Here is a 13,177-nt window from a genome sequence, read left to right on the forward strand (position 1 = left end):
TTCCAGTGCAGACCCTTCAGCCTTCCATCTCAGATCCATGATCCTCCTGATATGGACTAACATGGGAAACTACAGTGAATTCCAGACCTTTCACTGGATCCTTCAGAATTCTAGAATACAAACAGACCTTTTGCATTCTTCCACACCTGACTGTGGGCAGCCAATGTAAGCCAATCTTGTAAATTCATATATATATATATATATATATATATATATATATATATATCCTGCATTAAATCTGTTTCTCTGGTAAGCAATGAATGATACAAACTTAATGTTATGGTTTGTATCTGGATGTCCTACTAAAGTATCATATGGTCATAGGGGCTTTTCAAAGGTGGCTGGATCTAGAGTGTGTGATTCTGGGATCAAGGATATGTGATTACTAAATTAGTCTACTGATTGGTTTGGCATAGTTCTGGGTAGAATTAAGGGCACCCCACCCTAAGTGTGAGTGCTATCTACCCTAGTGGGGAGCCTGGATGGAATATAAGGGACAGAAAGAGGGTCATTGCTTGCTGTTTGCTGCTTGCTGCTTGTTGCCTTGTTGCATTCTTCCTTCTGCCTGCCACGAACTCTTTCTCCTCTGTGATACCCCTATGCCACTCTGCCTTGGAGCCAGCCAACTATGAACTCAAACCTCTACAAACTGTGAGCCAAAAAACCTTTCCTCCCTTAACTTTGAGTGTCAGGTATTTTGTCTCAGCAACAAGCAAGTAACTAAGGCATTACATGTAACAAATGATTAACATCAAGGTAGTTTCTCTTCTTTTCCTTGTCCTCCAGGCAGCAGATTGGTGATTATACCTATTCTCATGCTATTAGCTACATGAGAAACAGAGGAGACATAAATTTAGGGTATTTAAACAAATATTAACCCCCCAAAATACAATGAGAAAAATAAGTGAATTATAAAGAAACATTTAAATGATTACTTGGAAATTATGTGATGTTTAGGATTTTCCATTTCACTAAATAGCTTCACTATGTACTGTATGTAATTGAGAGTATCCAGGAAGCACTTGGCATAAAATGGTTATAGCTGGAAAATCTGAGAACTTCTCTCAAAGAGGGTCGATGACTTGGCAAAATACAGACTCTCTCTTGCTCCAAATATTCCATATGATTGCCTAAATGACTCGTGAAGAAAATATTTGCTTATTTCTGTGTTTTTTGCAAAAACTGTAGCTTTTTTTTTTTTTTTGACAAAATACTTTTCCTGGATTTGCCACTGGCCTATTAAAAGGAACCATGTGACTCTTTTTGGAGGCTTACCAGAAGAAATAAAAGATACAGGTAAGATGAAATTGCCATTCCTGATTTGCCTTCCTTGCCTGAGCCTGTGAGGCTGGAACTCTGTCTACTGAGGGAGATGAATGGAACTTGAGAGGCAGATGCATCAGCTTCAGTGATGAATAGGCTCGAGTTACCAGCGTCCTGTTCCACAAGCTTCTAGGCATCTTTGTAGAGTAACAAGTGACAGAATTAGCCACAGTGCCTCAGTTCAGGAGGATGAATGCAAAAATAAGGTTTGACTATGTTTTCTGTAGTCACAATAAAACAACACACACACACACACACACACACACACACACCCATGTACTCAACATTTATCAAAGCAGTATCTGTGGGAATTTTAAAGTTAGATGGTGCTGAAATGCTCAGGCAGAAACCAACAATCCCTTGCCTCACTATACACAACCTTTACTCCTTCTCTGAAGCAGCTTCTTTTAGTGTTCAACCATTTCATTTGGTCACTGTCCTATGTATTTTAGCAGATATGGCTACATGGATGTTTTGTATTTAATTATTTTTAGAATCTATTTACTTTAGATAGTTACAACCAACATCTCCTTTGCAATCTCTACTCACCTCCCATTAACTAGTACAATGTTTGATTGAAATAATGACTAACAAATGGTTATATATTTAATCTAGAGTTTTATGAGCATGCATTATTTCTCATCCAACATTTTCTGTTCTTAGAATTAGCAATTGCCTTATCTCCTTAAATGTGCTTATTTTCTCTACAGCTAAGGTGATTTTATTTTCCAAAATTTCCAGTTCTCTCTAATACTTGAAAATATCTTTCTTCCCAAATCTCTGAAAATATTAATTTTCCATGTTTTCCTATAAAAACCTCTATACATCTCAATACGCCTGCTGTGGTTGGAAATGTGTACTCTTTGGTCTTTCTGCATATTGTGATATTGGGTTTTCTCTTGGCCATTTTTCTGTGTTTGTTTACCTGTGTTTATTGTCTGACCTTTTTCTTTTTCAGTTTAGTTCTCTAGCTTTTTCAGTCTTCTTCTAAAACATTGCTACCAAATTGTCAGCTGCTAGCCAGCAGCATGAGTATCATTTGGGTGTCTGAGACTTGCAAAATACCAGGCCCCACCTGCAACCCACTGAGTTTGTAGTTGTCATGAACCCCAGAAGATTTGTTATACATGAAAATTTGAGAATCAGTGCTTAACACATTAGCTATTTGAAGTGGATATAGATTTCGTGATGGGAAATAACTTTGCATCAGAATTTTAAAGGCATTATTTAAACATCCATAACCTCTATCACTATTCTTAATCTAAGATCTTTGATGTGATTTAGTTTTTCCTCTCCTGAAACTTTCCTTTTATCCTTATTGTTTCAAAGTTGCAAAATAATAAACCTGTGTTTTGTGTGTGTGTGTGTGTGTGTGTGTGATATAATGAAGGACACTGAACACTCACAAGCATCCTTTAGTTCTGAGAATTTTCTCATATTATTTTCTCTCTGTTTTACATTTCTTGAACTCCTTTTTTGATGTTGGTCTATCTGAATTTATCCTTAATTTGCCCTTAACTTACATGTCAGCTTTCTGTTACTATGATAAAATACCCGAGATAATCAACTTAAGTGAGGAAGGCTGATTTTAGCTCAGAGATTTGGAGGTTTCAGGCTCCATTCTGTTGGCACCTTTGCTTTAGAGCCTGTGGTGAGGTGGCATGTCATGGCAGAAGCACACGGAAAAGAAGACTCTTCCCCTCATAGTAGAGAGGATGAAAAAGAGTCGAGCAGGATTCCCAATATCTGCTTTCAGAGAACCCCTACAGTGACCTCACTTCCTTATACTAAATCCACAGGCTGGGCCCACACCTGGAGGGCCTTTGGAGGACATTCAAGAGACAGATTGTAGGAAATTTATTAGCTTTGTTTCTAGTTTTTCTTTTAGTTTATTTCACTTTCTTAGAGAGCTATAAATGTTATTTACCAAGCTTTTAATCTTCTACTATTTTACTTTAGTTAGATTTAATTTATAACTTCTTTTCTTATTTGATCATTTCATTTTTAATTCTCTCTTTTTGTTTTTCTTCTTTTTTTTTCTTGTGGATTTAGTATCTTTCATTTCTTCTCATGAAATACCCATATTCATGGGTTTTCTTGTGTGTGTCTTGCATTTCCTTTTTTTCTAAGCTCCTTCATTTCTGTTTCTCTTTCTTATCAGAGGTTTTCATCAAAGGTCTGCAGTCTGGTCATCCATATTTGCTCATATTAAAGGCTGACTGGAAGGTCTGAAAGTGCACAACCTCTTGAGTCTTGGTCAGCTCAAAAGACAATGAAGTAGTGGGCTGTCCTTTTCATCAGGAGCACATGAAGAGAATCACTGCTCTGGGCCTCCTGCCTCCAGATGGTCCCCTAAATTCTCATATGAGGGACATAGATTACAGGGAAAACATTTGGCTGGCAGAATTCTAGAAGCAAGAAGAAGGCAGGGCCCTGAGGTCATGCCTAAAGTTATTTTTCAGTTAATCTTCCTACTGAGGACAACATATATCACTTCTGCTATCTCCTGAGTATATGCATATAAGAAACCCTTTCTTTTTATACTCTTTTATTAATGGATTTTATTCTGGCAGATTTATACATGCACATAATATACTTCAACAATTTTTTATTCTCCATCACTACCTTTGCTCTACCCTCCCCCAGTTTCACATTTTTTTTGGATTCAGTGTGTATAATATAATTTTCTAATATAATTTCCCTCTATTATCTTCCCCTCTGTATCACCCTTTCCCCCTCCTTTGTATTACTCCCCTCATATTCCCTTTCTTTTGTCTAATTAGAGTCTCCCTTCCACTTTCTTGTCATCTTTGATAGATTCCACATATTAGGAGGAATATATAATAAAGCTTAAATTCAGATTCCCCTGAAAACAATAATACAGTAGTAGTTGAAAGGAGTAGTAGCAATGACAACAGTGTTGTTGTAACAATAATTGCGTTATTTCAGATTACAGTTGCTGGAATTAGTAAATAAAAATAGACATACCTAGTTAAATTTGACATTCAGATAATCAATAATATTTTAATTTGTATAATTGTTTACCCTAAAGTCAAATTTCACTGGGTGACTGACATTTTTTTTGGCAACCCTATTATAGATCTCCCCCATGTACTACATGGAAAATGTCCCTCCTTGTCCAGACAGAAGACTAGAAACTTCCTCCTAGAAGAGGTGACCAAGAAATATTGTAAAACACAGAGCCATTAGACCCAACTGACTGCTTACTAGAAATGGGAAGTAGTGAAAGTCTCTGTGTGAGATGGAGGGGCTGCTCCCCACACACTCAGTCTCCTTCACCTGTTAGACTGTAGAAGGGCTTAGGGTGACCTGATAGGAGATTATCCTGGGTGTGTTTTGAACCTGTTTCATGAAGAAATTAGCCAGGGTAAATCTCCACCTGCCAACAAGCAGGTCCAAGGCACTGCCAAGGGTCTTTTAGTAACTCACTTTTTAGATATTAACTAATAAATGTCAAATATTTAAGGCAAACTTTTCACATAATGGACGAAGATCAAAACAAAAATATTAAAAGAGGAAACAGGAAGAGAGAAAAGCAATGAAAGGATCAAAGAAAACGTAAGAAATGTGTAGTCTTCTGCGAGACACAATTCAATTTATTGATCCTTGAAATGAAAAGGAAATGAAGTGGAAAAGAGCAGATTCAGAGAACAAAAACTCTTAAAATTATAAATGAGAGGAGTTATAAAAATTCAATTCATGCTTGGAGACCAAATACACAGAAGTATTCCAAACAGTAAAAAATAAAATAAAGCTATGAAAATATGAGAAATCATTTAAAAAGTCTTAGGTCTCCAATATACAATTAATGTAAGTAGCAAAATAGAAAGAACCAAGAAAACAGGAAAAATATAAAATAAATAAATAAATAAATAAATAAATAAATAAATAATTAAAAGTGAAATCCTAAAATTACAGAATGTAAGTTTCTTGATTAAATGAATTTAACAAATATTGAGGATCAAGACTGAAAAATAAAAGAATTATATCACATATTTTACTATTAACTTTCAAAAACCTTGGAGGGAGGATTCTAAATATTTCTAGATAGGAAAAAATAAGTTATACAGAGGGTCAGGAATTCACTTTGTCAACATCAATATTAGAAGTTAGAAGAGAATGTAGCAATGATTTTTACAGTTCTGAGAACAATCGACAGCTAAACTATAAAATAAGTGTGAAGTGAAAATACTTTTTTAGAATTATAAGTACCCAAAAATTTACCTCCCAAGGATTCTTCTAAATAAGTGTTTCTACTAAAAAAGTGTTTCAGCAAAATGAGGAAGCAAATCAAAAACAAGTAATACATGGTATCCAAGAAATAAGAAATCCAGTGCAGGAAGTGAAGGGAAAAACAAGGTGGGGACAACAGGCACACAGTGAACCTGGCCACCACCAGTCTCAGCTGAGAAAGAGAGAGGGCTGCAGAGAGCTGTGTCCAGGAAATAGAAGTAGATAATTTACCGAGTAGTTACACTACTGAAAGGAAGTTTAGATGCAAATGGATATTAGGTCCCTAGGAAACTAAGACTTGGAGGGGAAGAGGGAAAGAACACTGATTCATTTTGCAAAACCAAGGAAAATAAAATAAAATGTAAATGTAAAGTTCTTAAAGCGATGTTAAATTTAATACTTGACTACTCAACAGTAAATTATACTGAAGCGAGTATGATTTTAACTAAAAATGACAGCATGATTATATGGGGAAGATGTGAGAAGAGAGAAGTGAGAGTGTGGGTAAGAGTATATATGTCTTTATGGGATCATATGGGTTTAGTGTTATAAAACCTATCTAAAACTAACAAATAGAGATTACAGTGATTAAATACTGTTTTAAAATGAGATTAATACTGGAAAAACATTTCTATGAGTTAAAAATAATTTGTATTTGGGAGTTAGAGTGGAGAGAAGGGGCATGGGGACCTGCTTTGTAAAGTACATAATTGATCACTATTTTTTTTCAACTATGTGCATGAAAAACTTTATAAAATAATATGTACATGTATTCGATAAACCATATCATAAATATATATTCCTATTTGATTCCTCTGCTTTCCCAGGATGTTGTGTGTACCAGTCTCTTCCTTACTCTGATTATCTTTCTAAACTTGTATAGCAGAAGTACCATGTACCATCTTGTTTTCTAGATTTTACATGTCTTTGTGTAGTTTACTCAGTTAAACTTTTGGTCCACAAAGACACAGATTGTAGGCCACATTTCTCTTATGTGATTCAGAGTCAGCATTTCAATAAACCCCAAAGTGTACTCATCAAGTGCATATGTTTAATTCTGCTACCCTTATCTGAAGCTCAAGAAGGTTAAAATATCAATAGTACACACACACAACAAAGATCTGAAAAGCTGTCTTGAACATGAAGGAGAGACTCTATATGGATCTGGTAGTGTAATATTGTTAGTGCATGAGTCCATGTTAAGGATGACTTTCTCTACAGTCATTGAGTGAACTGGTGACCATAAACACCCAGACCATCAGAAGTCCTCCTAAAGGATAAAGTGACTACAGGGCCATGAAGGGATAAGACCCCAGAGGAGGCTCTGTCCTGCCATGTCCTGCCTTCTCCATCTGAGTCATGAAGCAAGATATTGGAGTCAGATTTGTTTGTTATCTTAGTTACTTTCTTGTTGCTGGCACAAAATACCAGATACCCAAAGTTAAAGAAGGAAGGATTTATTTTTGGTCAGTTTGCAATCTGTAGAGGTTTCAGTTCATAGTTGGTTGGCTCCAAGGCAGGCAGGCATGGCAGAAGAGAAACAGTCATGTTGTAGCAGGAAGCAGTGAGCGGCAGCAGTATTGCTTCTTCTTTCCTTTTTATTCCATACAGGCTACAAATCTGTTGGTTGGTGCCACACACACTCAGCATGGGCTTTCCCATTATCCACACCCAGAACTATGCTAAGCACATCAGTTGACTAATCCACTATCACACACCTTAATCCAGTATCACATGCCCATGATCCAGCCACCTCCTAAAAGTCCTACCTATGGAACACATGAAGCTCCAGGGGGACACCTAGATAATAGCCAAAACACTGGCTTAAATCAAATTCAAAGCAATTGCTGATAAAATTATTTGGTCTACAATGATGATAAGTTTAAAAAGCTTATGATTGGTAACAATAAAAATTTCACAGGGGTGAATTAGATCAAAGCAGGATTATACAAAAAATACCATGATTGTAGAACTGTGAAGAATCTTTTGATGCTTGGAAGAGCTAAGTTAAAACAATTTGAAGAAAATGTCATGTTAAACAGCAGGTAATAAAGTTTAAGGAACCCATTAGGTTTAGAAGTAAAACAGGAATTATAGTTCCTAAAGAGTTTTAAATAAATTTATAGTTGACTGATCTATAATGGCTTATTAATGAAAATTAGATTGTATTTTCAAGCTCACCTTAGAAGTTGATGCTAAAGAAAAACTATAATCACAAGAAACATAACAGGAACAATGAAAGTAATAATACCACTTATTTAATGCGATTCACTATTCTAGGTACTTTAAATTATTTTGTTTAATTCCAGAACAACATATAAGCTAATTAGGATTGCTCAAACTTTAGAACTGTGAAACACAAATCTGTGATAAGTTAATGATGGGCATCAGATTTTAACCAACTCAAAGGTATGAATTCCAAAATGACACAAACTTCCCTCAACTTCAGGCCCAGAAGTATACCATGGATCCAGGTCAGGACTGCATTTCTTTACTTCTGTATTTATCAAAATGAAGGCTGCTAAAGCAGAAAAAAAGATAGAAAATGGACCCCATGTAGTCTGAAGAAAATAGGGGGATTGTCATACATCCCAGTTTGCCAGACACAGACTCAGAGGAACTTTCACTCTTAAAAGGGTCGAGATTTAGAGGGAAAACTGTGGTCTTCTTAGATGTGTCTGAAGAAAAGGGAAGAATTGGATTATTTGAGGACTAAGTGAACAAATGTACTTAAGCTTTTAATATGGAGTATACTGAAATATGTCCTCAACAAAGCAAACTTCTTCAAAATATGAGGCCCTAGACACTTAGCACATCACAATCACAAATGTTAATTCCGTACCCCCATTCCAAAGCTTCCCCCATTGCACATTTGAACCTTCCTTCTTCCACGGTAAGAAGCTTGGATCTCCCCCAAATTACACATAGTTATTCATTTTCTCAATTCCCAAATACACATTGTCATTTTCATAATAGCTACATCCATGCCACTAAAATAAGCAACAAGCAACTCTATTAGAAAGAGTTCTGTTTGTGTTTACTTGGCTATTTCCCCCTCACACTAAGGATAATGTCAAAGTTTTATGATAAAATTATTATTTTGTTCTTCTCACCATTAAATGTGGTTATATTATTTATTTGAGTAGGATTTTTTTGCATTTAGTTTTAGGTTTTTCTATTTTTAACTCTATCTTCACTTACTTGAGCATGTCAGTACATCAGCATATTTCCAAAAATCAAAACTACACAAAATGTTATGTTCAGAAAAATTACACTGTTCCCTTCTTTCTCCACTATGTATTGCCCCTCCCCGCTCCCCCTAGCCTACTTTTGGGTGACAAATTTCAGTTTATTTAACTGTTTATTTTTGAGAAAATATGCATTTTAAATTTAATACTATATGCTAGCTTTTTATAGAAAGCTTCCCTGCTCTTTTTTTTTTTTTTTTTTTTTTTGGTACTGGGGACCCAATTTGGGACCTTGCACTTGCGAGGCAGGCACTGGAACCACTGAGCTAAATCCCCGGCCCTACCCTACTCTTTTTTAACAGATGCATAATGAACCACTGTAGGTACAAGCCAACAATTATTCGATTTTCTATACCTTAGCATATAGGTAGTTTCCAATTATTTTACAATTACAAATAAATTGCAGTGGGTATTCTTGGATGTACATATATTTCTACTGTTAGTTGTATTTTATGGTAAATTCATTGAGTAGGAGTGTTGGTTCCATTTTATATGTTTGTTAGATATGGAGAAATTCCCACTGCATATCTGATACTATTTTTACATTCTAAACAGTCTTGTATGAGTTTGTCTATTTCCCCACACACTATCAAATGATTTTGCCATGTTTTTGATATTTTTGCCAGTGTGATAGATGAGAAATTATATCCCTCTGTAGTTTTAATTTACAGACAGACCAAGTTGAATACTTTCCATATTGCTAAGGCATATATGGATTTGCTGTTTTCAAATTCATTGATTTCTACTCTATTGTTTTCTAATTTTCTTCTGTTCACTTCAAATTTAATTTGCTTTATTTATAGTTTCCTAAGATACAAATTTAGAAAATTAAATTTAGATCTTGATTCTTTTGTAACATATGCATTCCATGCTATAAATTTCCCTCTAAGTACTGCATTCACTGTCTCACAATTTTAATAAATTGTATTTTTACTGTCATTTAGTTCAAAATATTTGTTTTCAGTTCTCTTGAAATTTCTCTCGATACATCTCTTATGTTAGAAGTATGATGTCTAGTTTATGTCTATTGTGTAATTTCTAGCTCTCATTCTGCTATTCTAGTTAATTGAATTGTGGGCTAAAAGCAGTGTATACTTCTGAATAGTTTCTCTGGTGTGAGAAACTGAAAGTGTAAATAAGGACTAAATGTATAATAGGTAATGTGAAATAGGAAGAAAAGGGGCAAAGGGGAAGGAAGTGGGAGGGCTAGGGGAAAGGATAGAAGGGAATGGGATTAATATGAGAAAATGGAAAAATAGGAACAAAATCTTTGTAAATAGGGAGGAATGGAGGGGTTGAAGGGAGGGCTGGGCAAGGGTGAAAAATAAGAACCAAGAGAGACTATGTAAAGGTGCAAATTTCCAACGATGAATGTCATTATATTTTATACCTAAAATGTACCAATGATTAGAATGAATAATCGATAATGTAAAATAGGAAGAAAAGGTCCAAAGGGGTAGGGGTAGTGGGATGGCCAGGAGAAAGGAAAGAAGGGAAAGGAAAAATGATGAGAAATGGAAAAAATGGAAATAAAGTCTTTGTAAATAGGGAAGTGTGGAGGGCGTGAAGGGAGGGCTAGGAATGGGGAAAAAATAAGAACCAAGATGCATTATGTAAATATCCAATTCCCAATGAGAAATGTAATTGTGTTGTATACCTACAATGTACCAATAAGAGAATTCAATAAAAAAAAGAAAAGTAAAAGCATTGTATACTTCCTAGTCTTTTAATTTTGCTAAGGTATGTTTTATGGTGTAGAATGTAAGATCATCTATCTTGATGAACAATTCATAAAAGGTTGAGAAGAATGTGTAATCAGCTGTTGTTGAGTAAATTGGTCTATAGATATCAATTATATCCAGTTGACTGATGTGGTTTTGAATTCGACATGTCCTATCTGATTTCTTGCTGCTGGATCTGTTCATTTCTCATATAGGAACATTGAAGTCTACAATTATAATAACTATATGTGTATTTCTTATAATTTTAACAGATTTTTTGGCTGATATGGATGTTTTGTTGTTATGTACGTACACAGTAGTGGTTATTATGTCTTCTTGTAATGTTGGCTTTTTTATTATTTTATAATGTTTCTCTTTATTTCTGATAACATCTTTCTCAGAAGGGTGTTCTGTCAGAAATTGATATAACTGCTTCTCTTTCTTTAATTGGCATTAAGTTGATATATCTTTCCCTATTCATACACTTGTTTTCAATCTTTCTTTTTAATTAGTATGTTTTTCTAGTACATAATGATCATATTACTCATGGGGAGTTTGTACATGTACATAACATATCTCAGACACAAAATCTCAAATATCATATGCTTTCCTTAATAAAGAAACTCAAAATATAAATACTATAAAGAGAAAAATAATAGGCAGGTAACAAGAAATAGGGAGATAGATCATTTGCACCAGGGAAGGGAACAATTCATGCGCTTTTAGTCTACATGTGACCTTATATTTAAAGTGAGTTTCTTATAAACAGCACATAATTGGGTTTTCTTGTGCTGAATCTGACAATATGTTTTTAATTAAGGTAAAATTTACACCTTTGATATTTGAAATGTCTATTGGTATGGATGAATTAATAATATTTGCTATATTAATATTTTCTATTGTTTGCCTATTTTCTTTATTTCTATTTTTGTCTTTCATGCTTTTTCTGCCTTTGTAATTTAATTGAGCATTTATATAATTTCATTTTCTCTCCTTTCTTTACCTATGAAATATATTTCCTTTTTACCCACTTTTTTTTTTTTTTTTGGTACCGGGGATCAAACTCTGGTCCTTGCGCTTGCGAAGCAGGTGGCAAAACCACTGAGCTAAATTCCCGGCCTTTTTTTCCACTTTTGAAAATGGTTGTCCTAGAGTTTGAACTATACATTTACAACTTATCCAATTCCACTTTCAAATAGCACTCTCCCACATCATGAATATTGTATTTTAAATTAATAAAATAGTCATGATTACTATTTTCTCTCCCTTGTATCATTGATGTCATTCATTTCACTTATGTATTAGCATACATAACCAAAATAAGTGTATATGTAGTCAAATGCAGTATTGCTATTATATTAACAAATAGTTTTCTCTTACATCAATTAAGAGTAAGAAAAAAATTTAAATTATTTTACTTTCAGTTATTCTTTATGTGATGTGTTTTTCTTTCTCTAGTTTTAAGTTTCCGGCCTATATAAATTTCCTTCTCTCAGACAAACTCCTTTAAATATTTATTGCAAGGAGGGTTTACTGACAATATCCATCAGGTTTTGTTTGTCTGAGAAAGCCTTTCTTTCCTTCACTCTTAAAAGACGATTTCATAGGATGTAAGACTCTAAATTGGTATATCTTAAGTATATTCATTCCATTCTCTTCTTGGTTGCATGATTTCTGAGAAGTCAGAAGGTCAGATGTAACTCGTCATTGCTCCTCTGTAGGTAAGATATTGTCTTCCCTCTGGCTTCTTTCAAGATTTTTTTCTGTATCTTTGATTTTCTGAAATTTGAAAAGGCTATGTCTGAGTGTAGGTTTTTTTGTCATTTATCTTATGCATCCTGGATCTATGGTTTGGTATCCGGTGATAATTTGATGAAATTTGGTCAGTTATTGCTACAAATCAATCTCAGTTTCTCTCAATTTCTCTCTCTCTCTCTCTCCTTCTTTTGATATGCCTATAATGCATGTTATAATATATATTTAGTAGTTATTCCACAATTCCCAGGTACTCTGATCTGGGTTTCATTTTTTCCAGTCTTTTATCTCTTTTTCAATATTGAAACTTTCCATAAGATAATCTCCAGCTCAGAGATTTTTTATTCTGAGCTTGGATTTAACACACTAATGAACCCATTAAAAGCAAGCTTCATTTCTGATACACTATCTTAAATTTTTTATCTGGGTATTTAAAAAAATTCTTTCTTAGAATTTATTTCTCTCTTTAATTGGTGCATTCTGTCTTGTATGTTGTCTGCTTTTTTTCTCTTAACACTCTTACCATGTTGGTCATAATATTTTAGAATTCCTTGTCTAAAAAATCTCAGCATTCTAGTCATAAATAACTTTGGATTTCATATTTGTTCCATGTCTTCAAACTGCCTTTCTCTCTTTTACTATGCTTTGTAATTTCGTTGTTAAAGGGTAGGCCTGGTGTACAGGGTGCAAAGAAATGTGGTAAACAGGCACAGTAATGTGGTGCTAGGACCAGGGGAGGAGAAGTGTTTTATAGCTGTGTGCTGGGCTCAGTCTTTTCATGAGTCTTGACCCAGACTGTAAGCTTCACCAGTGTATCTCAGTCCCCTCCCCTGAGGTCAGACAGGATGGCCACAAGGAAATGGAGCTGGGTAACTA

The sequence above is a fragment of the Heterocephalus glaber genome, unplaced genomic scaffold (assembly GCF_053883595.1).
Source record: "Heterocephalus glaber isolate CG9 unplaced genomic scaffold, H.glaber_assembly_v1.0 deba00001446, whole genome shotgun sequence".
NCBI classification, from domain to species: domain Eukaryota; kingdom Metazoa; phylum Chordata; class Mammalia; order Rodentia; family Bathyergidae; genus Heterocephalus; species Heterocephalus glaber.